Below are 27,994 nucleotides of genomic sequence, written 5' to 3'. Positions count from 1 at the left end.
CCCACAAGAGCACATTCACACAGTAGCAACCTCGGGTTTGGTTCCTGCTGTGAACACATCCTGATGCTTCCCACTCAGTTGGGGTATGGTGCTCTACTGTAAATCACCATTAGAATCATAGAAGAATTAGGGTTGGAAAGGACCTTGAGATCATCCAGTTCCACCCCCCCTGCCATGGGCAGGGACACCTCACACTGACCAGAAACGAGACCACCCAAGGCTTCGTCCAACCTGGCCTTGAACACTGCCAGGGATGGAGCATTCACAACCTCCCTGGGCAACCCATTCCAGTGCCTCACCACCCTCACAGGAAAGAATTTCCTCCTTATATCCAATCTAAACTTCCCCTGTTTAAGTTTTAACCCATTACCCCTTGTCCTATCACTACAGTCCCTAATGAAGAGTCCCTCCCCAGCATCCCTATAGGCCCCTTCAGATACTGGAAGCTGCTCTGAGGTCTCCACGCAGCTTCTCTTCTCCAGGCTGAACAGCCCCAACTTTCTCACCCTGTCTTCATACAGGAGGTGCTCCAGTCCCTGATCACCCTTGTGGCCTCCTCTGGACTTGTTCCAACAGTTCCATGTCCTTGTTATGCTGAGAACACCAGAACTGCACACAGTGCTCCAGGTGAGGTCTGGATTCCATCAGGTCCCATGGACTTGTGCACGTTCCGGTTCTTAAGATGCTCTCGAACCAGATCCTCTCCTAAAGGATCTCCTATCAGCACAAATTCCAACCCATTTCTCCTCGCTGTCAACAAAAGGCACAGCCAGAAGGGCTTTGCACTCAGGGACCATCTTTGCCTTCTGTCTGTGCGGGGATTTGAAGCCCAGATTACAGCGCTCCCCAGCACAGGATTACAACTCAGCCTCGGATTAGATTCTGGGGCAGAACACCACCAGAGCCCTCGCAGAGGCTCTGCAGCTGCACTTGAACTAAGCAAGGACTCCTCTGCTTGGTGTACTCCCTGCTGTGCACAACCACCCCTGGACCAGGTCTGGGCAGACAGGGACAGCATCAAGGATCCAGTGTGGCCTCAGGCCGGCTGCATTGGCCACCGTAACCCAGACCAGCAAAATCATCCTATCAGATCTCCACAGTGCTATCAGAAACCCCCTGGTGCTGCTCATTTAACCAGAGCTGTTTGCACCGAGGCAACTGCAGCGACCACGAGTTGTGGTTCTAGAGCTCTGCCCTCTTCAAACTGGATGCTTACATGCACATTAAGAAGGCAACTGGAAAAATAACCCATCCGAAGCCTAAGCATCCCAACAATGCTCTTCCTAAGGCACCCCTTAGCACATAACCACCCCAAAAACCAAACCACAGAGCAACTTGACACACTCGAGCAAGGCAGCAGCCTCAGCAACACTGAGCTCTCACAGGCACATCATTGCTCGCAGCCCCACAACACACAGCTCAGGTCCAGCTCCCCCCTTTGCCAGGCAGCATACAGACTCCTCGAGCACAGAACACAACATCTCAGCTTGTGCAGCAGAGCCCCAGCTCCCGCATCCATCCTGCCAGCTCCTAAGCTGGAACACACCAAGGTCTCCCTGCGGTCCAGACACGCTGCAGCTCCCATCCCAACTTCCAGGCTCAGGCAGGCAAAGAGTAAACCAAAAAGGAGCGTTACTATTGCTTAGGGTGAGTGTTGAGCACCATCACTTGAGGGCATCCTTCTCCTGGAGGAGAAACACCCCCCTTCACAGCAAAGAGCCTCCTTGAGGCATCAGCAGCAAGAAGAGGTTTGTAGTAGATCCACCTTGAGGAGGATGCTGGAGCGGGACAAGGCTGCAACCCAAAGGGTCTCCTGGATTACCTTTGTCTTCTGCAACCACGCTTCAGTGACATACATCATTAAACACAAGTTTAACGTCAAAAATGTCTTTATTGGCAAGTCCACCACAGTCATTCCCACGTTATTACAGAAACAAGCTCCCACAATGTCCTTCCCTGGACCACTGCTTGGTGTTGGCTTTGTGGGCTTTCTTTTTTCCCTTTCCATGGTAGGCAAACCTTAGTATCTGGAGAAGTTTCTTTCTTCCCATCCCTTCAAGCTGCGGAGTCACCAGCGAGCCATGACAATGACTACAGCCTCCGCTGTGGGAAGTGAGGACTGACAAGAGCAACGCTGTCAGCGATGAAGGTCCTGCGGTTTACAGATGGATACCGTGCAATTTTTCTCCTACCAAACTAATCAAAATTGCATCGTGATCCACCCGACAACAGCAAAACAGAGCTCAGCAAAGTGCTGGCCGGGTTGGGGCAGCGCAGCCTGAAGACAAGTCCTCCTTTCCTCCACAGGCCGGGACAAGTGCAATACTCTACATATAGCTACAAGTAATGCAACAAATCCCCACCCATGGAGAAACCAGCGCAAGGCACCTTCACATCTTCCACGGGACACAAAAAAGAGGGGAGGAAGGGAAGCTTCAAACCCCATCATCCACCACAGATTCACCACCACCACAGTCAGTTTTGCATGGATTTGCACAGCAATCTGAGCAAGCTGGGATGCAAACCTGCAAAACTGACTGTAATCAGCACCATCTTCTCCAGAGCCTGCCCCTAGCTAAGGATGCGCTTTATCTAGCAGTACTGTAAGTGCCCACATTACAGTAGGTCCGATTCCAAGCTACCTGCACTATGAGCACTTTGATACTGCTAGGACAAAACTACTTCCCAAGCAATGCCTTCAATACCAACACCACTTGCACTAGAACTTGCTGGGCTAGAGCCGGATGGATGCATTGGGGGTGTTTTGGATGTGCAGGCAGCAGCTTGTGCCAGAAGGAGCATTTAGGGCAGTAGATTCTACGCTACTTCACTAACTGCACTAGATGCACCTTAACACAAGAACCGTTCACAATGCACCTCTAAGGTGGCCCAACAACAATCCTGGTTAGGTCCATGCCCCGCCACCGTATCGCCACAGTAATGCCAGAAGTGCTTATACTGCAGTAGATCCTGAACTCTACCTGCACTGTAAGCACTTTTGCACAACTCAAGGCCCATCATCACCAGAGAGAAACTCTTCTTTAAAAGCTCTTCTTGTCTCAGCACAGCCACAGCATCGCACAAGTGCCTTGACTGAAGCTTGGGAGCCAGTGGTACCTGCCAAGAGAGAAGACCAATGTTAACGATGGACTAACGTTAATGGTGCAGCACACAGATACGGATTTGCTACTCGATGTAGCAGAGATGTTCTTATTGAAGCATAAGGGGAGAAATGGGTTCAGAGTTTGGAGGAGGCCGCGAGCACACCAAGCAAGGAAGCCTTTGCAAACTGGAACCAAGGTGGAAATGGCTTCTCCAGCTCCCAACGGCAGTGACAAAGCACTTCGACAGGCACCAAAACATCCCGTCCTGCTGCTGCCCTGCGCTCAGTGCCTCCATACAGCACGTGAGCCCTTTGACTTGACCCTTCCGCCGGAGCTTCACCCCGTACCTTGCATCCCCCAACCAGCACGGTTCTGACACACGATCCCGCACCCCCCGCACCACATAACGCGGTGTCTGTCCTCCAGATGATGCCGCGGGAGCTGCGGCGCGGCACAAAAGCAACAGCGGGAAGGGGAACCGCGCACGTCCATACACACACGTTTAAACTTCCCTCCGCGCCACGCCGGCAGCGCCCGGCGCTACGAACCTCCCGAGGTGGCACCGAGCTTTCCCCCGCTCCTCGCCCCTTGCCGCCCGCCCCAAGGCCGCTTCCAGCGGCGGAGCCGGTCCCGGTGCGGACCCATCCGCTCGGGGGGGGGGGGGGGGGGGCGGGCACCGGGAGCGCGCGGCCGCGCTCGCCACGTGCACAGCGGTACCAGCGGCACCCCCCGAACACACACACACAGAGCGGGGGGTGGCGGGGGGGCACCCGGAGCATCCCCCGGGCAGGGGCCCGGCCACGCCGCACCCCGGAGCCGGGCAGGGGGTGTGGGGCGCCCCGCCACGTGCTGCCCGCCCCGTCCGGGGGGCCGCGCGGCGGCGATTAAAGCGCAGGAACAAAGCACGGTGGGAAATGCAGTTCCCCATTCAAAGACCCAAAAACGCGCCAAGCCGCGCGACCGCCCGCTTCCCACCGCCCCCCCTCCCCCCACCCTCCCCCCCCCCCCCGCCCCGCACCCCGCTACCGGCACGGCCTCCCCCCGGTAACAGCAGCGCCCGCCGCGGGTACCCCGAGCCCGGCGCTCAGCAGCGCCGAGGGCGGCTCCGCACGGCCGCGGGCGGCCCCTTTGTCCCGGCCCGACGGGGCAGCCCGGCTGCCTCCAACCGCCTCCCCCCTTTCCTCCCGCCGCCGTTCCCCCGCCTGCTCTTGCCTGCGGCCGGGCGGGAACGCGTCGGGACGCGTCCGAACGCTGCGGAACGCGGTGCCCCGACGCCGCCATGTGCTCGCCGCGCGCGGGTCCGTGTCCCCCACCCCCCCCTCCCCGCACCGGCCACGCGACCCAACACCACCACCCCCCACCCCCCCACCACACGCATGGTGCGGGAGGGGTGTAACGGGGGGGGACACACGGGGTACACAACACACACACTCACACACACAACACGCGGGGTCCCCCCCGCACCGCAGCGGCCGCTCCTCAGCCCCACGGTTTGGCCTCCCACCGCGGCCCCGTCCATTGTTGGTGCCGCGGGACCCACGAAGGGGACGGACACACACAGACAGCGGCCCCGGGGTGCGGGGTTGGGGGGGGAGCCGCGGGCCCACGCGGAACGCAGGGCGAGCCCCGCACACTCCTACAGGTGGGTGCTGCTGCCCGCAGCCCGCGGTGGGACACGGGGGAGCCGGGGCTGCGAGCCCCGGGCGTGCATCCCCCCCCACACACGGCTAAGCCGCGCTGCCGGCGGGGAAAGGAGGCAAAAGCGGTAAAAACAACCCGAAAAGGGGTGCGATAAAGGAAGGGGATCGAACCCTAAAGGCGTGCGGAGGCTTTGAGCACCGCGGCGGCGTTCGGGAAGGGGGAACGGGCAAGAAGCGCGGAGGGAAGGACCGGGACCATAAACGCGTTACCTTTGAGCCCGAGCGCAGCCCTGGAATAAAAAGGGTTTTACGAAAGTGGCGCGAAGACAATATCATGTGATCGCGGCCAGGGCGGCTCCTTCCCGCACCGACCAGCCAAAAACAGAGCGGGGAATAAAGGGGGGAAGAAAGTACATCCGCTCCCCACGCCATTAGCATAATTAATTGTGTCCTGCAGCTGCCGCCGCCGCTCCCCGGCCAATGGCAGCCACCGCCGGCCGGCCCCCGGCTTCCTCCCGCCCGGGGAGGACGGCGATGGCCGAAGACCTCGGGGCTGGGGCGGGGGACACGGACGGAGCCGCCCGCAGGACGGCGGGGTTCGGGGTGGGGGGGGAGTTCTCATGGGGGTGCTGCGGGGGCTCCCCCCGTGGGGCCGCAGCAGCCATGCGGCCCGTGCGTGGCCGCGGTCACCCGGGACCCCCAAGCTCGGCGCTTGGGGGCGGCTCGCGCTCGTTTTGGGGTGAAAAGTCCCCAAATGGTGTGTGAGCGCTCCTGGCTTGGCCTGTGCGGCGGCAGGCCTTGCCCACGGTGCCAGCGGAGCCCGCACTCCGTGGCCTTCCAACGCCTGAGCACCCCGAGGGCTTTCGATACCCCTTGTGATCACCCCCACGGGTCTTAAGACACCCCCCGAGGGGTTGCAGCACGGAGCGGGCGGCACTGGGGACCCCCGGTCCCGACACTCCGGGCGGCCCTTGCAGGAATGCCAAAAATGTGCTAATTGTGCCCTGGGAGCAGGCGCCTTCCGCAGGGATTAGCAGGCATCATCGTTAAAACTAATACCAGCGATCACCAAAGCGATCGATAACGAAGTTTTGCCGCACTTTCCTCCAGTTCACTCTCTTCAGTTCGTGGAAAAAAAAAACCACCACTGTGAAGTGCCTCGTTTAACCCTAATCATCGGTATCTGGAGTTAGAACAAAAAGGTCCCCATGGAAACCGAGCAGTAATCTATCAGTATTGCGTTCGTTACACAACGAGAAAAGGGCTTTTGTCCCGCCTGTATTTACTACTGTTTAATTTCTTCTTTCACACTCCCCAGCCAAGTTCTGTCAGGTTTGAAGGGCGAGTTGTGCCGAGCTCCCCGACTTTCCTCCCCGCGCGTTGTGTGTGTGTGAGGCCTAAAACAAAGCGCTCCCGGAGCAGGACGGGAGGGCTCTCCGCGGGCAGACCCATGTCCGAGCCTGGCTTAGGATTTGTTCCAGAAGCTCCAATTTGTTTCTTCATTATCAGTGGGAATGCGCGGCCGGGTTGTGCTCCGCAAACTTCATGTTGTAACGCCTGGCGTAGATACGGGATTTACTGACTCCGGGTTGGGAGCTGCGCAGAGGGCTTCTGTAATGGAGGATGCAGGGACAGTCAGAATTGGGGTTTTCTCCTGGTGCCTTTCTGAGGTGCCTGAAAGAGAGCAAAACGCTCAACGTGAATCCAGCAATTTAGTGCGAATGCTAAAAGAGAGCAAAATGGTCAACGTTTAAATGAATAACTTAGCATGGGTGTGTAAGTTTGTTATCAATCCCCCTGCAGAAACGGTATAGGGAATTGACACAGGAATGAGAAATACAAAAGCATCTTGGTAACTCATACACGCACAACAGGATAGAAAACATCCCGAAGTAAAAGATAACTTCATGGCTAACTGTGAAACAAAACTTGTTAGAACTTGTAGCAAATGAGCACTAAATGTGACACAAGTTCTAGAAAACTGTCTTCTTTGTATGAGAGAAGAATCCTTTTGTATTACGTTGTTATTATTTGACATAAAAAGTTCTATACTGAGTGTTACCCAAATCTTACAGGCGAATAAAGTGAGCGGAGGAGCTTTGCCTCAACACATGCTGCAAACGGATCCCCTCTTCTCTGTCAGTGCAGAAATAAATGAGTCTTTCAACAAAGAGAGCTGAAGATGGTGAAATAAGTCCACATGAAGCGTGGCACAGATAAGATTAAATGGTATTTTTACATCCTCCTGCTGACCTTTGACTTGTATTTTTGTGCATCTCGGGAGTTCGGGGGGGGGGGGGGTGTCTGCGAATACATCAGCTGTTCAGAAAAGGAGTGCTCGAAGGAAGAAGCACCGGGGCCTTTCTTCATCTCTGCCAGGGCACTGCAGAGCTCAGGCGTTCCTCCCGCGGGAGCTCTGCGTGTGGGGATGGCCTGGTCGCACACAAGTGATTTATGGGTTGTAAGGTGGTGCTTGTAAAGCACGGTACTCGCTGTGGGGAGGTTTGGTTGCAGGTTAGGAGCATCGGTAGTTAGACTAAAGGGAGGTGTGATCCCCACACAGAGATACAGCCCAGAAAGTGTGCTTTCCTGAGGATCACTTTCCGAATTTGTTGTGAAATTAAAAAGCTCTTTTCTTGTGCCAGAAACGCAGAAATTGGGTAATTTTTATCTGTACTGGGATTATGTGCATGCGAACATGGCAAGGAGGTATTTCTGTTTCCTTCATTGCACGTTTCAGTGCTGCAGATAATTCTGTTCTGTCTCTTCTTGGTTACTGATTCATTCATAAGCCAACAGCTATGTCCAAGGATTGCCCTGGACTGTCTCTTCCACTCCTGTTTCCCTCAGGAATCAGACCTATTGTCTGACCTTTTCCACCACAGTGAATTGTGCTGGACTATCCGGATGCATAAAAGGAATTAAAATCAGGAACAAGTATGAGGGGTTTATCTTTGTGACACAGAGAATTACTCCTTCAGATCAAACTATCCCAAGCTGCGCATCGGTTGCTTCATGGGGAGATTTCTGTCAGATCTGACTTGTTTCTCAAAACTCTGGGAAGAGTTGGAAGTCTTAAGGAGGTCTTCTGCTAAGCGTGCAGAACAGCAGCATGAAATCAGTGTCCAAAGCCCTGTTTTACAGCCAGGTCTGGAGCCTTTCACACCCCATGTTTTGTACTTCTGGAAGAAAACGTTCGGAGAGATCAGGTCACCTTAAAAAGAAACACAAAATGCAAAGGAATATTTAAGAGGAAATGCTGTCATCGTTAGCTGCAGTTGTTCTGGTCCTGCAGAGGCTGATCACTTCTCCTGTGAATGCTCACAGTCACTGCTTGGGTAGATCTTTGGGGCTCCTTAAAAATGTGTCTCCGTTTGCCTCCTGCACGCTTTGGGGTTTCCACCTAACTCTGGGTTATCTGTCATCTGCTGCTGAGCTGCCTTTGTTTTAAAGCATTCAGCTGAAGAACATGTACAGGGAAAATTATTTCCTCTTATGACAGAATAAAAAGAAATATTCTTAAGATTACAATGTGATTGTTCCCTTAATGTCAATGAAAGATTTAAGTTTTCTGAATAATTGCTATGTATTCATAATTCCCTACAAAAAAATGACTGATAATAGAGGGTTTGTTACAAAAGACTTCACATTTTTGACACTGTGTTAGTAAAACATTTGAAACTGCCTTTCACCTTGTAATTTCTATTTAATTTACTCATGAAACTATTGAATATAGAAATACATGATATGAATAAGCTGTTACCTTTCATTTTGTTCTGCAAAACATGCCTATAAACACACCAAATCCTCCCTGAAATAAGACCAATTCACATCGAAAATGAGAAACGAATGTATGCTAAGGGCATGGACTTCATGGCTAATTTTAATAGTTTTATCACAGTATCGATTGCTGTGATAAATAATGTAACGTGCTGTATCCCTGATGTGCTGTATATCTATAACTATACACTAATAGCACTAGTATAACTATAATACCTCATAACTAATAACACTAATATCTCAAACCTGTCTTTTAAAGACAATTTATTATAAACATTTTTATTACAACAAAATGCCAAGAACAGAAGCTCTTTCTCATAGTTCGTTCAGTTTGGAGCTGTGTAAATGTGCTAACCTTGGCTTTTAGCTTCCCAGTCCTTTTCATTTCTTTTGGATTTATGTTGTTTTCTAGTGTACTGAAATGAAATTTCTCTGCAGCTCCTTTATGCAGTTTCTAGAGGGTTTGATCTTGCAAGTTGCTTCTACATCCATTCACATCATGGGAAGTTAAATGAACTCATCCGTTCACAGTCCTGATTCCTTTTATTGCTTTCCATTTTGGGGTGAGTTAAATCCTGAACTTTGAATGTAAGCTAATTGAAAAGGCAGCTACTTGCCTCCTATATGACCATGTTTTGTTCACAGGATAGGGCCCTATATGATGCTGAACTCCTGTAGTGGAGACATTTCCCATATAAACATGTATTTTCCCTTTCAGATTCTCTATAGATAAGCTGTCTTGTTAGACACGTCTTCATGCACACTACACATCCCTCTGCCGTTTCACTGCGATCATGGATTGTACCTGTCCCAAATTCCTTCCTTACAGTCTCCGTGCTTTGCTATTTGCCTTTCTCATCAGGTTTTCGTTGTGTTACAACTTCCCTGCTTCAGTGCAAACGTCCACATTCTTCCCACAGACAGGTTTCCCGTTTTGCCAAATATTACTGGCATTTTGATAAGTGTTCTTACCTGTATGTATTACATGGCATTTCAACAAATGCATGCACACTGATTACGAAGGACACTTTTCAGTGTTGTAACAGAAAGCAACTTCCCCTTTTGTCACATTGCTGACCAGATTTCCTTTCCCCCCGGCTGGCAATCACAGTATGTTGTGAACTGCCTCAATTTTGTGTAAACCTTCGTTTTTGGATAAGCTGCATATCCAAATATGTGCTTAAGCCCTTAAAGCTGTGTGAGTAGCTTAAATGAGGGTGTATAGGTTTGCAAACTGAAAGCTCTGTCTTGCAGAGCAGCAGTATTTCCCTCGAAACACATTGCAAAGGCAACCTACAGACGTTTTAGGTACATCCTGGGTAATGCGGAGATGAGGGATCCTGCTGATTTGCCAGCCCAGTCCGTATGTGCAAGGGCAGGGAAGCCTTCGATCCCCGTCCTGCAGAGCTCTGTATGGACACTTCTCCTTTGAGTCAGTGGAACAAACAGGACTTGAGTAAATGTCTTCGCTGTGTAAATTTAAGAATATGCTCAAGTCATTTCTAGATAAGACATCTCCCTCCAAAATACACTTCCCTTACAGCACGTGACATCTGAGAAATGAGTCAATCACTTACTGTTTGGCCACAGGTGACATGGAAAATTCATCATTTGTTGAGCTCTGTTACTGCAGGATGCAGTACAGTATTGCCCACACTGTTCTCTGCAGCCTATAGGTATTATCAGTGTTCTATGTAAGGACCTGATGAGAAGACCCGGAGCCCCAGAGCTCGTCCTCATGTTTCCATTGCAACACATGGTCTGTACGCTCCTCTTTGTCCAAATGTTCCTTCTCAGGTAAAGGAACACTTTTACCTTTCCCCTGTTGACCAATGTTCCCCTGTTACCAGTTTGTCATACACTCTGCAGGACACTTTGGGCATTGTTTCTGACAGGTGGCCTCTAAAAGGAGGTAGAGGAATGGATAGTTGTGCCTACAACATCATGCACAGCCAAAAAAACAGCTGGTCCCCAACGCTGAACTCCTACAGTTGGATGTGGTAGGAAACACCAGGATTCTTCTCTGTTTGCAGGCAGGAGCTCCCAGGTTTGCCTGTTAAATGTACAAAACGTTATGGGGCAGGCTCCATAACCCCACCTGCAACTGGCAGGATGTTCATCCTTCATCAGGTCGCACCAGCACCCAGAGAATCCCCGAGGCCCTCTTCTCTGCAGCATCAGGTTGTGCTTCAAGAGCACCGATGATCAGTGTGGCTTCAAGAGCATCAGCTGCACAGAAGCAGATGTCCTAGACAGGAACCAATGTATGCAGCCATTAAATTCAAAATCTTGGCTGTTAGGCTGAGCTCCTCGGAGCAGGGCAACGTGAAGTGGTTTTTACATCCATTTGGGGGAGGCATTTCATTATGCAGCTTGTCAAAGTTGCCCTTTGGTGCTTTCCCTCCCAAACAGTTGTGCAGGAGCTGGGCAGCGCTAGAAGGTCCAGCTCAGAGCAGCTTTCCCTCTCACAGGAGCATTTCAGAAACTCGGGGAAGAGCTGGGTTTACAGGGCAGTTAAAACACATGGACACCTCAGGCAGACAACACCAGGATGTCTGCTCCAGCCCGCAGAGCAGCTCAGGATTAGAAGGGCATAAAACCAGCTTAAACCTGCTCTGTGTACCCAGAGCTATGGCTGGAGGCATAACACAGAATCTCACCCTCATCCCGAAGCAATGCTTTTTTTTTTTCCCAGTGCATGTGTTGGGCATGCTCCAGGTCCCTACTGAGGAGATAAAATACATTAACAGTAGTTTAACACACTTCTGCATACTTTAAAGAACGATGCTGTTATGCCGTGCTCAGAATGTTCTGCTGGAGAAGAATAACGTGACAGGAGGTAAACACACCTCAGCATGAGGGAGAACGTGTAATTTATCTCAGCACAGTGGGGAAAGCGTGCTTGCTTTGAGTAATAAAGTCCACAGATCCAGTCCAGCCTGGAAGTAAGGCTGAGGATGGATGCGCACGGGAGCTCACACAAGAGATGCAGAGATGGGGGTTTCGGGGCAAAAATACTTTCTTTTCTAGGAGGGAAACTCTTGCATCCGAGCGCGGTAACTCAATGTCTAACCGAGGTAAGGGGGTGGAATTTCCCCTCCAGAGCCCGTCCCAGCTGCGAAAACCTCCACAAAGCGGCTTTTCCTCGCTGCCAGCAGCAGCCAGTGTGGCTCTGCCCCCAAGCTGCAAGCAGGTTGAAGTACAGCGCTAAGGAAGAAAAGACAAGTATCCCCAAACCCCGAAAAATACCCGCTCGCCTTAATAACAGGAGAAGAGCTCAGGACATTGGCGGTGAGGCCAGAGGCTGAAAAGACCCCCCGAGCCTGGGGTCCAGGTGCCGGGAAGTGGCTGCAACTGTGGGCTGCTGGTAGCAAGGATGTGCAGCAGCGTCTCTGCTGTGGCGACAGCAGTCCGGGGTCCGATGGCAATCCAGAACCTGACTGATGGCAGTCCAGCACTGAGGGCAGTTCAGAACCTGATGGCATTCCAGAGCCTGATGGAAGTCCAGAATCCAGTCGTATTCCAGAGCCTAATGGCAGTCCAGGATCCGATGCCTGTCTGGGATCCCGCACAGCAGCAAAAGCTCCTCTGCCCAGCTGAGAAGACTGGCTTGAAGCCACAGTGATCTGGCAGCAGATGCAGTGCCCACTGCTGCCTCCCCTTTGCCTTCGAGCAGGAGGGGCTGAGACCCGTCCCTGCCCCATTGGATCTGCAAAATATCATCCCTTTTGTCTTTGTCTTTTCCTAGAACTTAGCAGTTATCAGTTCTGGGAAGACACCTCCTTCCCCCGTATGCATATTTACTCCTACTGTATAAATTAACCTATAAAGTCTGTTTTAAAAGCAACGCTTCTGCGGTGTAAGTTCATCAACCCAAACAGAACATGGAACTGATGTGCACAAAAAGCATTTTTTCATGTAAATCAACTATCTCAAGACACCAAGTTAATGTTTAAGAAAGAGGTTACTGTGCAGGTCATTACACTTCATTATTTTCTGGTTAAACATGAGCCATATGCAACCAGCTGAGGCACATTCGCAGTTTACATGGCAGCATTGTCAGCTTTGCAAAAACGAGGGAAAACATTCCGCTTATTGTGACTCAGCTCTGGAAACTCGTCATGTTGTACCTTTCGTAACATTTCCCACCAGTTTTCCCAAGGATAAAAGTGAAAATCAAAGCCAACGGGTAGGAATTCTTGGAGGCAGGAACCCTGAAGAATTCATACTAAACTGAGTGGATAAATCAGTCCCCTAGTTCCCAAGCCCTCCTATTCCATCTGCCTTTTTGTTAACTCTCAGAGAAAAAACACCCATTATTTTCTTTAGATTTTCATGGAAATACATAAGCCAGTTCTGCAAACACCTAAACACTTTATTTAGGTGAGTAAAGTTACTCATCCACGTAGGTATTTGCAGGATGAGCCTTTAAAAAGTACACGTCAACTAAAGATACTGATACGTATAAACTCCCCTGATCAATCTGTGCTTGCCAGTACAGACTAGCACAAACATGGCATTTCAGCACATCAAATGGCGAAAGATTTGTTAACTTCTGCCTCCTACAGGACTGAGACCGAAAAAGGGGAGTTTAATACCGCAGGTAGGGCTCAAGCAAAACCCAGGCGTTCTTCAAATGACTTCACCCTCATCGCTACACTTTTTGCTCACAAAACACCACACTGAATCTACCACAATTACGTTTTCTCCCATGCAGTGGGGGATGCAAAAATCAGAAGAAACTGAAGAGAATCAAGTCCAAGAAAAGGAGCTGAAAAATTAAGTGTTAACACAGAATTATAAAGCAAAATGCAAAATGTAGAGCAAAAGAAATTTACTGTTCTTTTTCTTTTGAAGTTTCCAAACAGATTCATTGAAAAACTTGGGATTAAAACAAAAAAGTGCTCAAAATTGAAGGGCTGACAACCACAAAGCACCCAGCCCGCTGGGGTCTCCTCCAGACCACCGTGTGCTCTCATCTAAGCTGAAACACCAAAAAAGCATGGCAGCAATAATTCTTAACACCCAAATCATATCTGTCAGCAAGAGGATGGTTGTAGGAGTTCCTGAGCTCTGCCCACGAGTGAAACTCCGGCTGCAATGTGTTTTATGCAAAGCCAAGTCCACGCCATTTCAGCTCAGAAATGCTTTTGCGGTACCTCGTGGCACGGCGCTGGGTCACGACCCAGGTCTTGAGAAGCCTGAGTTCGTAGATGTTGGTTTTCACTGGGGCTTTGTTTACCCTGGACTTAGACATTTTGTATTATTAAGAATCTGTGGCTTATGAGGACATTCTATTTATCTTACCAGTCTTTTTTGATGGAAATGCCTGAATTTTCTTGGAAACAGGGATTTTATTGTGGATTCTTGGTGCCCCTTGGAGAGGCTTATTTTTCTGGACAATAGTTTTCCTTAGTGTCACTACCCTTTTGATTTCCCAATGGTCACAGGCTCTCAAGGTCGTGCAAAGTGCATCCTTTTGTTAGAAGGGACCCAGAATTTTGTATAAAAAGGCAGCAAGAAGATCTCTGTTCAGTGACTTAAAGTGTATTTTCTGCCATGTACCCCTGCACTAGATTTTGGCTGTTTTGCTTAAAAAGAAATGTGGAATTTGGAAGAGGTAAGGTTTAAAGGCAGATTACAATAGTATGCTCAGTAGGTATGTGCTTGCTAATTTATCACATATAAAAGTGAAATGTAGATTCTGAAGCAGAATTTTCCACGTGAACCTCTGTAATTTAAACATGCAATGTATCAGCGAGATTGTACCTCACACATAATGCAATATAAAGCATTAAAACAATGTGCCTTTCTGGGTTGTTTATTTTGGTTTAGCTTTCCTTTCCTTTCCTTTCCTTTCCTTTCCTTTCCTTTCCTTTCCTTTCCTTTCCTTTCCTTTCCTTTCCTTTCCCTTCCTTTCCTTTCCTTTCCTTTCTGAGCTATTCATTTTTTTAGATCCTATTCTCTCCCATTCCTTCTGAGGAGTGGCTGCATTAAAATACATTGATGGATGCTCTGGCTTGTGGCCTCACTGCATTTTGTGAGGGTGCTTTCCTTGTTTAGAAGGTAAATAGCTCCTCTCTGTACTCACCAGAAAGCACAAAACTCTCTGAAAACTGAAGATTCAGTGAGAATAAGGTGAATTCTAGTATAAATTTCCCCCTCTGTGTTTGCAATCTTCTTTCACCCTCTGTAACATCAAGTTTTGATTAAATGTGGAAAAAAAATACATCAACCTTTAAGAGCGCTTCAATCCTTTCACTTTACCTTTCAGTACAAGATTACACAGAATTCCGTAGAAATTTCTTCTCTGCTTTGTAGGAAATATATTAAATCACTTCACAAACTGCTCGAAAACATGCCTAGGAATAAGCACAGTTTATCTTCAGCATGTTGTAGCTGCATGAGGTGCCTCAGGGCTCGAGAGGTCGCTTGTAGCTTTGGGCTTTTGACGAAGTTGTGAGCACGCCTGTTAGGCTGCGGCTTTTGTCCTGCTGCTCCGGCCAGCTTTTGCATAATCCCTTTTAGCAGTGTGGTATCATCTATTCCCACTACAAAATCTACAACCAAAAAGAGCACATGCATTAGGAACTCCAAAATGGTCGCTTTGGGGACAGTTTAATTGTGATTATATATTTCTGCAGAGGTGACCAACAGTTGCAACATGAAATGTATCAGCGCCGTTAGCATCAACCCCAAAAATAAATTCTCACCATCAGTTTAATTGCTAAATTACACAATTTAAAATCATCTTCACCCAAATAAATACTTCTCCACTTTCCTGATAAAAATGTAGCTGTTAAAGATGCACCTTTTTGAACTGCATATTTTTTTTTCCCTCTAAATATGCTTTTGCTTAATTTTCTTTAAAGTCTTTAACAAGAAATGAGAAAAATCAGTTGATTTCCCTTTTGCTTTTTCCGACCTGGCTCCATTAGCCCAGCACTTTAACTCTGCAGATCTCTCAGTAACATTTACACACACACAGAAGTGTGCTAAGTCTGTATTTTACCTGCGCCCAGTTTTAGGAGCTGATTTTATTAGAGGAAAATGCAATGACAATGTTTTGCCCAAATGACCAGGCGATTCCCTGATACAAAGCTGATTAAAGTCAATGGAATTTTTTTCCCTTCACTGACTTCAAGTCAAATTAGAAAAAGTCTTTGGAAGAGACTTCAACAAGAAGAACTTGCTTAAATTTTGTGTAACGATTTCTGACACAACAGATTATTTCAGAGACTGAAACACAAGGCTCACACTTCATTTTATTTCTCTTTAGCTTCTATTTGTGATTTCCCCATGTTTTGCAGCCTTCGGTGGCAAAAGGGCTCCGAGCCTCAACAGCAGCTTTGCTTAATTAAGAATTTAGGAGCAGAGCTCTTTTACTTTTTGTCTTTTTACTTGAAACGTTTTCAGGTCAAAGTAGAGCTGATTCCCCAATTAGGCTCTTACACGCTGCTACGTTCTAGTAGCGATAAAGTTAGAAAGCAACAAATGCACTAAATCCTGACAAATCAGTTTCTTTTCCCATCTGCTCCTATTTGCTGGGATCACTTTTAAAATCTCCCTCTCCGATTCCCACAGAGCAGCTGAAGGATTTTCATCACCTCGGGGTTACATATTTCATTTGTAAAGAGATGATGAATTCTTAAAAGCTTCTATTTCACATAGGGGTGGTTTTTAGAGAATATGGAATTTTCTTAGAAACCAGGATTCCTTTTTAGTTTAGATCTTTTCTTGAGCTTCGGCTGATGCAAGCCATAGGCACAAACAGCTGCACAAAGGAAACTGGGATTTTATTGTGCATTCCTGGTGCCCCTTGAAGAGCTTATTTTTGTGGACAATAGTTTTCCTTCGTGTCACCACCCTTTTGATTTCCCAGTGGTCACAGGGTTCCAGGGTCGTGAAAAGTGCATCCTTTTGTTCCTCCTCGCCTAAAATTCAGTATAAAAAGGCAGTTAAAGGACCTGAGAGTTGGTTAAGGCATGGAGGGTGGGTTTTGTGGCAGAATTTAAGCTGCATGCTTTGTTTAATTACAGTTAAGATTGCAATTCCAGAGAGAAGATACCATTAAAGACACTTTTAAAATATCCCAAAATTAAATATATATTCGTAAAGTCACAGAAGTAATCCCAGAATATCTCCTAAAATGATCGCCAAGCAACAAAATTCCAGTGTTATTTTAATATCTATAATTAGAATTGGTTTAATTAATTTCCTTTTTTTAAATGGGCTTTACGATGTAATTTTGCTGAGAAACACTAACAAATCATTATCTACTGTTCCAGCTAAATCATGGTTCTTCAGGACCCTCTGCTTTTTCCAAAAGACTCATGAAAACTGAATTTGTGGCAGGAAATTTAATAGCCAAAATTTTTCATGAAAGAAATACGCACAGTTCTTAACTCTGTGTGCTTCAGTGTGCAAACACTAAATGCATTGTGTTATTTGCAATAGTCTAGCCGTTGAACATCCCCACAGCATGTTCCGATCATAGTTTCAGGTTTTATGTATGTGTATGATACAAGACAGCTCTTTAAGATGAGATGCAGCCTCAATTTCAAGGCTTGGGAATTTGTGGCTTGATGGTATCCTGCCCTGGATAAAGTCAGGACTGTAAAAGAAGAAAGCAGATGGTGCTCTCCCCTCTACATGCACATTTAAGGAGCCTAATGCAGTTTGCAAGGTCCCAGCAAGAGCAATAGCAGCTACTGGGTGGAGGAAAGTGGAAGTGCCGGAGCAGGGCTGCGAGGGGTGGGGAGGGGATCAAACACGAGGCTACATCCGGCTGGAAGAGCGGAATGTTGCTTACTGATACTGGAGCCTGGGAGAAGACACCTGATTTATTTATTGATGCCCGGGAGCCTGCGGTGCTGTGTCAGACTCTTCCCTGCTTTAGGAGTAAGGCTGAACACAGTCTTTAAAGAGAGAAAGATATTTACCAAGGTAAAGTAAACTGTTCCATGAAAAGTGTGCCATCTCTGAGCAACTGTTGCTCAGTTTAGTTTCCTAATGAAAAACAGGATATTATGTGTGAGAAACCTGGAACAGTCTAATTTGGAACAGCTTCATGGCACTTGTCAGTGGACTGCTGCATGTGCCCATCTTCCTTTTTTAGCCAAATTCCCACTAGGCAGGCAGAGAGTTCTCTTTTTCCTTCTTTTTAGGGAAAGACAAGAAAGACAAAATTTAGTCTTTTTGAAAAGACAAAATTTTTAGGAAAGGACAAGATAAAGACATTTTGCTTACAGAAAGAGCAGGATACATTTCCCACTATAAACACTGCAGTTTGTAAAGGAATGGGGTTTGTACTGAAATGTATGCCAAAGTCTTCGAAATCTTCCCTGAAAAACAAGATGAGAGAGTGCTTTAAAGATATTTTATGGATCCCTTACACTCCCTCTCCTTTCAAGGAATTCAGCCCTGCATTCTCAAGGTGGGATGCTGATTTTTCTAAGAGCAAAAGGAGGGCACCTGGAAAGAACAGACTCTGTGAAGTATTCCACGTCCAGAAGACAACTTCATCCTTACTGTTCAGACATCCTGTTACCTCGGAAATGGAAGGTATTTCTAATATACCAGAATTCTAATATACCAGTTAAACCTATTTATCTATCAGCTGTTGCAGTGCTCACATATTGGCTATATCTAATGCCAGACTGGTGAGCCACCAATAGATTGGCATCAGTCACTGATATTTAATATTAGATCTATTTTCTCTGGTTCAGTGTAAGGATCACGGTCACACAGCACGATAATTTTCTGTGCAGTTGATGACTATGACATTTAGCGAGTGAGGATTTAACTTCTAATGAAGCAGCAGTGAGTGGTTGCTACCAAACATCTCATCTTGTTTGACCACAGGGTTTTCCTAAATTTGACTTGCCCTGTCCATGTGTCCATCTCAGCCCTGAATCTTCAGTAGCCTGAAGGATTATTCCAAGTAGGATCCCATAAAACAAGCAGAAGATAATATCAGAATAAAAAGACTAAGAGTGGTTAATTTCTGCTTCATTTGGCACTTCCATTTAATACAAGAAAAGAAGCTGAAAGAATTGAGAGGGAAAGCACATTCCAATGAACGCAGGTTTGGCTTTTGCTCAACACAGACCAATCGCTCACTGCTTGATGAAAGTTGGAGGGGCTCCATTCTATCACAGTGTTCATTAGATCCTTGGCTACATAAATGCTGAAACACAATAATGTGTCACACAGTCCCATGATATAGAATCACAGAATCACCGGTTGGTTTGGGCTGGAAAGGGACCTTAAAGCTTTTTTAGTCCTCATTAAGATAAATCAAGTAAGTACTGTACAGTGTAGCTCAGAGGTATAATACACATCATGTAAGAAAGCCCATTTTTAGGACAAGCCTGAGAGGACAGGCTGCCAGTCCCAGAGACTGAGATTGTGACCAGAACTTTTGCAGTTACAGAGCTGGGGGCATCAGCACATGGCTGAAGAACTGCTGCTTCCATGTGGCCAGTAACAAAGGTCATTCTAACTCACACTGGTTGCTTTTAACTCGTATAATTTACCTCTGCAGTAGAAGAGGACAGAGCTGCACAGAGCACCTGGAGCTCTCCAGGAATAGTGGCTTCACCTCTTTCTGTTAGTATTTAATGTTTAATTTATTACACTTTCTGCACTGGAACTCAGCATACTTTTACTTTCCCTTTTCCTTTCTTTTCCTTTCCTTTTCCTTTTTCCTTTCCTTTTCCTTTTTCCTTTCCTTTCCTTTCCTTTCCTTTCCTTTCTTTCCTTCCCTTTCCCTTTCCCTTTCTTTCAGAACTTCAAACTGCCTTTGATTTACACCGCTCCTCCTCTAATGTCAGTGAGAAGTATATATGGCAACCAGAGGAGAAGACACCCTCTCTGCAGCATTTGTATTTCAGTTCATTCGTACTCACACCATACAGGAGCACCTCAACAAATCATAAAGCATCTCTGAACTCATTATTGCCCAATGGTTTGGTTTTGGTTAACTGAATTATTACTGCAGTTACTTAGTTATTACCTTTTCTCATCCACAAATACAAAGTCTTTGCCCAAAATCTTGTTCACATCTAGTTTATGCTACTTATAAAAGTTTAAATTAGATTATCCAGTTCTGGGAACAGACTAACATTTATCATCATCCTTGTCAATATATTTCACCTCATGCAGTTGTTCTTATGGGATTTTAATGTAAATCCAGATAAAATTTGTTACTTTCTAACAGTGGGTAGAGTGGGTTTCATCTCCTCAGTTCAGGGCACTGAAACAAATCTGAACAAATAACCCTGAGTAACTCAGATCATAATGCACTCTGAATTTTTCACTCTGGGAGGTTTTGATTCATGTCTTAATACAGTTTTAAGTGATGAGGATTTTGGGATACCCTTGAAGCTCTTACAGAAGTTTATTTCTCCAGCAAAACTTGTGGGATTCTGTATATTTGTATGCAGATAATGGACTGTGACTGGAATTTCAGGAAACATAGAAACATAGAATGGTTTGGGTTTTCTAAAGCACACCAGGGGAAGGAATCCCTGTGAGATGCACGGGCAAGAAGGTGAGGTGTCCGGATCTGTTATGGAGCAACAAAATGTCTGAAGCCATTACAGAGTGTCAAGGAGAGGTGTCTGGAGCTGTTATGCAGTGATGAGGTATCCAGAGCTGCTATGGAGCAAGGAGGTGTCCAGAGCCATTACAGACTGACAAGGCTGGTGTCTGGAGCAGCCGTTACGGAGTGACAAGGTGAGGTGTTCAGAGCTGCTATGGAGGGACAAGGCAAAAAGGCAATGTGTCCTCAGTCATTATGGAGCAACAAGGTGAGGTATCCAGAGCTGCTATGGAGTGACAAGGTGAGGTGTCCGGAGCTGCTAGGGACCTTCTCTGGCTAAGGCAGTGGCTTGCTGCAGGTTTCTGTGCATGGTCTCTGCAGGCACGTGAGGTGATGGGTGCTCCCACTGCCAAGCCACTCTCCTTGCGGGGACACCTCAGGACAGCCCTGGGTGCAGATCGCTTTGGGGCTAATTCACATAACCCCCCCAAGTTTATCCACGAAGGAGTCACAGGCTTCACTTGGATTTCCCTCCCTCTTGCACTCTGTGAAGAGCTGAGTGGTTTAGAATCGAGCAGGGCACTCTGAGCCTCAGCAATCCATATTTACATGAGGGCAAAGAAGGGTGGGAGGCATTTAAAAATCACTCGGTTCAAAGGTAGTGGCTGGTCTTTGCCTGTCTGTCAGATCTCAGAGGAGTGAGTGGATTTTCATGGAGGAATTTCATGGAAATTAAATCTCTACTGGAGTGATCCATTCAACTACTAAAGCTTCAGCCCAGTTTTGTGTCCTGGATGAATGCCCTGCTGAATAGCTTGGTAGGGATGCAAAAAGCCACCTTAAAGTAGGGAATTTTTTTCTGCTAAATTGACTTCAAAGTAGTAATTAAACAATAGCTAGCTTAAAAAAAAATAAATCAAGTTATAAGAAGCTATAGGAGCAAACTACAGAGGCTGTATTTTGGGAGGGGACAGGGGGACGGGATGCTCAAACTGGCAAAGCAACTGGGAAGATGCAGACTGCAAGAACCAAAATGGGTGCAAGGAAGTAAAATGATTTGCAGAGATTCAATCTGCAGTTGAGTCCGGAGCTGGGTAAGGGGAGGCAGGAGCCAGGCTGCTGAATTGTGTGGGATATTTTAAGCAGAAGGATCCCATTCAGAGGCTGAAGCAGCTTTCTTCAGCCTTTGTCCTGTCCTGTGCTTGAGGTTTGTCTTCTCCACCAGGCTCTGCACAGAGCTGAGGTCTGCAGAGCTCACATTCAGCTCTTCTTTTGTGGCCAAATGCTTCCTTGCTGTCAGTCTTCTCCCTCTGCCTCCCAAGCCCACAGTCACCACTGCACTCTCTCTGTTGATGACTTAGAAGCATGTTTGTCTTGAAGCTAATGAAACCAAAACGACACCAAAGGAAAGCTAACCTCCCCTGCAGTACAACTCTCTCACTAGCCTTCACTTGCACCTTCTCTCATCATGTCTGTTCTGCAAGGAGAAACCTGGAAGTTTACAACCTAATTTCATTTCAAACCTCTTCAGAGAGGGTGGTTTGCGGCTTCCCTGGGCTGTTTAAGTGCTTTTGTGGCATTACTCCCACCTAATTTGTTGTGTAGAGGATGTCACCAAATTAGCCTATGAAAGAATCATAGAATCAGAATCCACTAGGTTAGAAAAGACCTTTAAGATCATCAGAAGATCATCTTAAAAAGAGAGAGAAACACGAATTTGGCACTATCACAGTTGCTGGATTTTTACAGTGTTTAAGGTAAGGCTTTACTATTTGAAAGTGAAATGTCCAACACAGCACTTAACTGGATTAACACATTTTCTTCCTACTCCCAAGGCATTTATGAGAATTCCTGCTCACGTTCAGTCCCTGGAAGCACTGCAGCGTACACTGCCAGAGAAGCTGATCCATGGGTTGTTAAAAGTACTGTCCGTCTCTGACGTGTCGAGTGAACCCATGTTAAATAGTACTCAGGATAATGACTTTATAGTCTTATTAAAGCTAACTGCAGTCCTTAGGCTAGACTATAAGCTTAAATATTCCCAGTGTCCCAAATGTTGTACTGTTAGTGTGGTACTTACTGCTAGAAGAAAGCTCATAAAACATCATTTGCAATTGTTCCATTGCTTTTCAAATATACTTCACAGTTTATTTGCACTGAGAATTGCTTTTCATTTCTTAAACTTGAATTTAATAGGTTGCTGATAACCACAGTGTGGTGTTATGAGAGGATGAGCTAAAAACCAGCAAGAACTGTTGGATGCCAACTGTAAAATGCCGGTGGGTTTTAGCCCACACACAGATCCTCTTACTGTCAGAAGCCTTTGCTACACCTCTGTCAGAGGGCTGGTTCCCTGTCAGGCAGCAGTTCATGTGATAACTAAATTTTGTCCTCTACGAGAGTATGAAGGCAATACATGTTACTGTTCAACAACTCCTCATAAGTACTGAAAATGGGAACAAGATTCAAATGCTTCAGTGCTGCTGGGCAGGTATTCAATGGCAAACCACAAAGACTGTGCAGCAGTGCTAACATAATTCCTGGAAAGTCCACAATTTCATAGATGTTGCAATCAAACACAAAGGCAGAGCATGTGTTTTGCTGCAGCTTTTCTGCCTCACTACTCCACACCAAACAGACAACACTGCTGGAGTATAAATAACCAAAAGCTTCAAAGGGTGATTTCTATCAGCTCAGCTTGAAGGCAGCAGCGTGTAGGACAGGAGCTGGCCACAAGTCACTCATGGCCAGTGGCTATGTAAGGGACAGTGGTGTGCTGATCACTGATTTCTCTGAATAACGGAGAATCTCCATGCTTCTTCCCATGGAGAGCTCAGGGCTCTGGGGAAGCTCCCTTGTGTGCCAGATGGGTTTCCAGCATCAAACTGTTCTGGATTGTAAAACTGCATAGGGCTGCATGGCCAGCGAAGGGGAGTCCTCTCTGTGACCACATTTGTCACTCCCTGGCTCCAGCAGTAGTGCTGGCCTGAAACCAGTCAGATCAGACTGCTGAAAACTAAAACCTTTCCATCACCATCACCCTCCCAGTTAATGAAGGTACAGATGATCACACAACTCCTCCTCTGGGAAGCAGAAGGATCTAAATTCTCTGTGCGAAAGGACATAAATTACACATACGCGAGAGCCAAGTCCCAAATCATGCCCACAGAACATCCACCTCTTTTGAGAGAGCTTGACCAAAACTGTGGCCTGTTCTCTGAATACTTTAATGCTGAATGTCATTCTAACACTCACGTTTTACATAAATTCTGTGGGTTTACTTGCCTAGTGCAGGTGTTCCCAGAGGTCAGGCTTCAAAGCCATTGCCAGGGCTCACAAGTGAGTGTTTTCAGTTACATTTGACAGTGATTTCTGACATATGAAAAGGTGAACAGTGTTTGTTCATCCAGAAAGTTTAAGAATCATAGAAAGGTTTGGGTTGGAAAGGACATTAAGACCATCTAGTCCCAATCCCCCTGCCATGGGTAGGGGAACTGCTGGTCTAAGATACCTTTGTTGTCTGACTGTAAAGCATATATTCTGGATAGTTCTAGCACGTCAAAACCCACAAGGGTGTATTAAATCCATAGCAGTGAAATCCTTTTTGAGATGGAAAGCTCAGGTGTACAATCTGAGACTTGTTTGTTTATTTTTAAGGAAGTGCTGATGGTTTTAATAACATATTGAATTCAAATGAGGTGACCTTTTCCATAAGCCACAGATGGCTTAAAACAGTAGCTCCAAGAACCATTCAGTGCCTTCAACTGGTTTAATTCAGAAACTTAAAGATGGTTATTGTAATGACAGTACCATCAGCTATTTCTGTGTTGGTATGTTTTTAGCAGAAAAAAAAGTCATGTTAAAATACTAGAACCCAAGTGGTTCTAATGTCCTTCACTGATCTTTAAATGTATCTTACCTCTAGCCTCAACAGTTTGCATGTTCCAGTTACTGATTGTAACCACAAACATCTGTTGTGTATCTAAAACAAGAGTGAAGTCTAAACTGAATACATCATAAATCAGAACAAGGAGGATTTGTATTAATCCTTTTCACATTTGTCTGAAATTGTGCCATTACTTTTAGAAATAAAATCGTACAAAATCCAACACTCTTGATGTTAGCAGTGAAGTCCACCTGGATAAACCAGGGCAGCATTCATGCTTAACACAGCGCTCTCCATTTCATAGAGAAAAATCTGAATGAGGAGTTATTATTTCATGCCTCATACATGGTGTAAAACTCTTACTTCTTGTTGGCATTTTATAGAATCATAGACTCATAGAATGGTTTGGGATGGAAAGGACCTTAAAGCTCATCCAGTTCCAACCCCCTGCCATGGGCAGAGATACCTTCCACTGGAGCAGGTTGCTCCAAGCCCCGTCCAACCTGGCCTTGAACACTGCCAGGCATGGGGCAGCCACAACTTCTTTGAGCAGCCTGTTCATAACTACTTGTATAACATTGTGGCTAGAGGCCTCAGAACACATCAGAGTGCTATTACACTAGCTGCTGTGTAAGCCTGTAGAAAGAAACAGCTCTTGCTCATAAGCAGTGAGCTGAAGTAGCATTCTTCTTGAAGTGACTTGGAGCATGAGATCCTAGTAATGGATACAACACATATCATGTGAAACCTCAACATACATAATCATTTTCTAGTTGCCACAGAAAGACAAACCTGGACTTAGGTCAGCGCAAAGCACTTGTTCATGTATTAACAAAGCATTCACTGTTTTGTCTGCAAATAACAGGAGAGGGATATGAACACAGCACATAGAAAATGCATACACTGAGGTGATGGAACACTAAACTGGTGTCCTCATGGACATAGCCCCCTGTAGCACCCCACAGAGCCAACGCACTCCTGTGCTAGAGCTTCTATTTCAATTCAGTTGCTATGAATGAAGGAAGGAACCTCTGTATTTTGTAAGCCTGGAAGATGAAAGAGCTAATTCAGGCATGTGAATGCTGTACCTTACACGTATCTTTATGCTAAAACAATATGCGGTAAAATAATTGAGGTTTCAGTTACCACTGGCAACATTTGTTCTTCTGAAGCAGATTTATGGGGGCTTGTTTTGTTCCACTTTAGGTTTAAAGCCTGGATATTTCATACCTGTTTTAAGAATGAAAGAATATAAGATTAACAGCCTTGTACAAACCCAAGCAAATGCAATCAAGTATCCAATACATATTGGCTGAGAATTATTCCAGACCTTAAAATTGAGCTTCTGTTGTACAATAAAAGCAGAGAAGAGACTTGTTTGCCTGTGGTGTTCTAGAGAAGAGCTCAAAGCTTGTTGGACGCAAGATCCCCAGGCACAAGCATTTGATGTCTGTATTTGACTACCAACAAGGACAACATTACACATTATCATTTGAATGCCCACTAAGCAAATTAGAAGGTTTTTTTTTTCTCCTGTTAAGCTAAAACTGGGGGTACCTGCAGTATAGCTGAGCAGTTCAGGATTCTCCTTCCCTGGGACACTTTCCACTCAGCATCAGTCTTCCTGTTTTATCTCGGTTTCTCTCCTCAATCCTTGCAATCAGCTTTTTGGGGATATTCTTAAAGCAAAGCTGGCAGCACTTGTCTTGAAATCTTAACTTGTAAACACATTGCCTTTGTTCACAGGGTTGAAAGCACTGTCCAAATCGAACACGAGGGTAGTCTGAGCAAGTAGCCAGGGTTGAGCTGTCTGTGCTTGGAAGCTGCCAGCACTGAAGTGATGGTGTGGGGCTCAACCTTGGTTTATTTCAGTTACATCTTGTACCTAAAACCAGACTGCAGAAAGAGTAAGATTTGACTGACTGCACTTGTTTAGATTGTACTTAAACCATGTAGCAGAAACAACAGCTAGATGTTTTTTAGAGGATTCAACTTATTTCTAACATGGCTTTACTAAAATAGCTCCCCCCTGTATATTCTAACACACTTTATACATAAATGTTTGGGGTTTGTTTTAATCAAGCACTGCTTTGTGGGAAATAAATGAGGTTTTATTACCCACCATTGTAACAAAATACCCCTAAACTTAGCTGCACACACTGAAGTCACTGTAAAATGTACTCCACTACAGCTGGGCTATAGAAAATCAACAGAACTGATCATGCCTTTGCTGAAACATGAATGGTTTCTATAGAAGTCTGAGGTCTATAAAGCAACTGGGTTAATGCTGTATCTGTGAACAAACGACAAGCTCTAGTTTGTAATTTTAGTCTTTTTAGAGTCTTGATTATGACATTTCTTCTTCTCTTGAACTGGAAGAAAGTAAATAATTGAGTTTGTGGGTGATGAGCTGCCAACCATAGGGCACTGAGAAGTTGTGTACATGGTGGTTAATGCCTGCTGGGCTCCCAGCCAAGATGGTCAAAATACTATAGCATAAAGTTAGGATCTCCTTGTGTTGCCATTTGCCCACTGCTATCAACTGGCTGCCCATAACCTGGCATTAGGAATAAAAACAAAGCTATGAATGTGACCGTGAATCATAGGATCTCTGGCTGTAAAACACCACAATGATAAAACATGAAGTCAGCTGAATATGGTGTTCCTAAAACTCATTATTTTGCCTTGCTGAGCCTTTCAGTGAAACTAAGTAGGTAAGAATTCAGTATTCATGTGAGGTATAGCATCCCCAGGGTGCTCTTAAATGCTGTGGTGTAAGAGAATAAAGCAACTGGCTATGTTAAGTTCCTTTGGAAAGAAGAGAAAATACACTTGTGTTTGGAAAATCAGACATAACGGAGGAATAAACATCTCCATCTGGTAATGCATACAAAACATTGTCTGAGCCTCCATCCTGTACTCACACCTTTGGCTCACAGCCTCTCATGGAGTCAGTAGGGTCCACCACAGGAAGCTTGTTCTGCCCAGTCCTGCAGGTGCCAGGGTACACACTGCACAGCTTCTATTTCAAATGAAACCACGATCACAATGACCTTTAGTGATGTATTTTCAAACCGTCCCCTCTAAAGCTCCTTCTGCAAAGGACGACAACAACCTTGCCAGGGGGAAACAAAACAAATTGTCACGGGAAGGAAACAAAATCACTGAGAAAGTTTTTTCATTCAAAAACCAAAGCAACTGTCTTTGTGGCTTCCTCCCCCCAACAGCTGATACTCACTAAACATTCACGGCAAAGGAAAAACCAAGGAACACCAAAGAGAAACGTTTTCCTCAACACACAAGGTGTTTTCTGGAACTAAATGAAGAGACAATTCTTTGCTCATAAAGTGCAACATAAAAGGAATAAAATAACAAGATGGCAGAGTAATTTCTGTAGGGATAGAACTGCAAATAAACTATAGATTATGATGTAAAATGGCAGCACCTTGAATACTTAAATGTGTATCACTATTTGAGTTTCTCACTATAGTATAATGCAGATTCAGTCAACACACTCAATAGGAAGACAACTTCCTGAAGAAAAAGTGTTATTTTTGTTATTTGCTTTGTTTCAGAAAAATAAGCCATGTCCTGGAATGTGATCCTTGCTTCCCATTTCTCTATTTCATTATTATGGCAATTATAGCTCATGGCTGTTTCCCAAACCAAAATGATGTTTTAAAAGGTTTTAGCCATGGGGAAAGTGCTTTATCAGTTTGATTTATTCTTGCACCAGTATGATACTGAGCTGCAACTTGTCTTCTACCACTGAGCACAACATCAGGGCTTTAAAATCATCACTATTCCACGGATACAACAGATCCTATCAGAGAAAACAGTTTTGCTGATACAACCTGCTACAATACAGTTTTTCTCAACACAGAACAGTTACTCCCGTCATAAATTGTGCTCCCCTGTGCTGTTGAAGCACACTGTGTGCGCTCTGTGTATCTGTTAAGCTGCAGTAAACAGTTAGAGCTCAGCTCACTTCATTATTGTTGCCATTTTTCTCACCTTGTACCTGTTCAAAGTGACAACC

General features: G+C 45.9%; 1 long non-coding RNA gene across 1 annotated transcript; it reads right to left on the bottom strand.

Annotated features, from left to right (window-relative positions):
• Window positions 1-5,906: 5,906 nt before the first annotated feature.
• LOC130596874 (uncharacterized) lies at window positions 5,907-27,463 on the bottom strand. The gene is made up of 4 exons (XR_008971628.1): window positions 26,880-27,463; window positions 25,513-25,851; window positions 14,792-15,084; window positions 5,907-6,418 (listed from the first exon to the last, which is right to left on the bottom strand). It is a non-coding gene; the product is annotated as an uncharacterized LOC130596874 (long non-coding RNA).
• Window positions 27,464-27,994: the final 531 nt, after the last annotated feature.

Source organism: Pezoporus wallicus, unplaced genomic scaffold (assembly GCF_028554395.1).
Source record: "Pezoporus wallicus isolate ANWC-B61680 ecotype Strahan unplaced genomic scaffold, APGP_CSIRO_Pwel_v1 contig_6217, whole genome shotgun sequence".
NCBI classification, from domain to species: domain Eukaryota; kingdom Metazoa; phylum Chordata; class Aves; order Psittaciformes; family Psittacidae; genus Pezoporus; species Pezoporus wallicus.
This window is presented reverse-complemented; position numbering and strand designations above follow the sequence as displayed.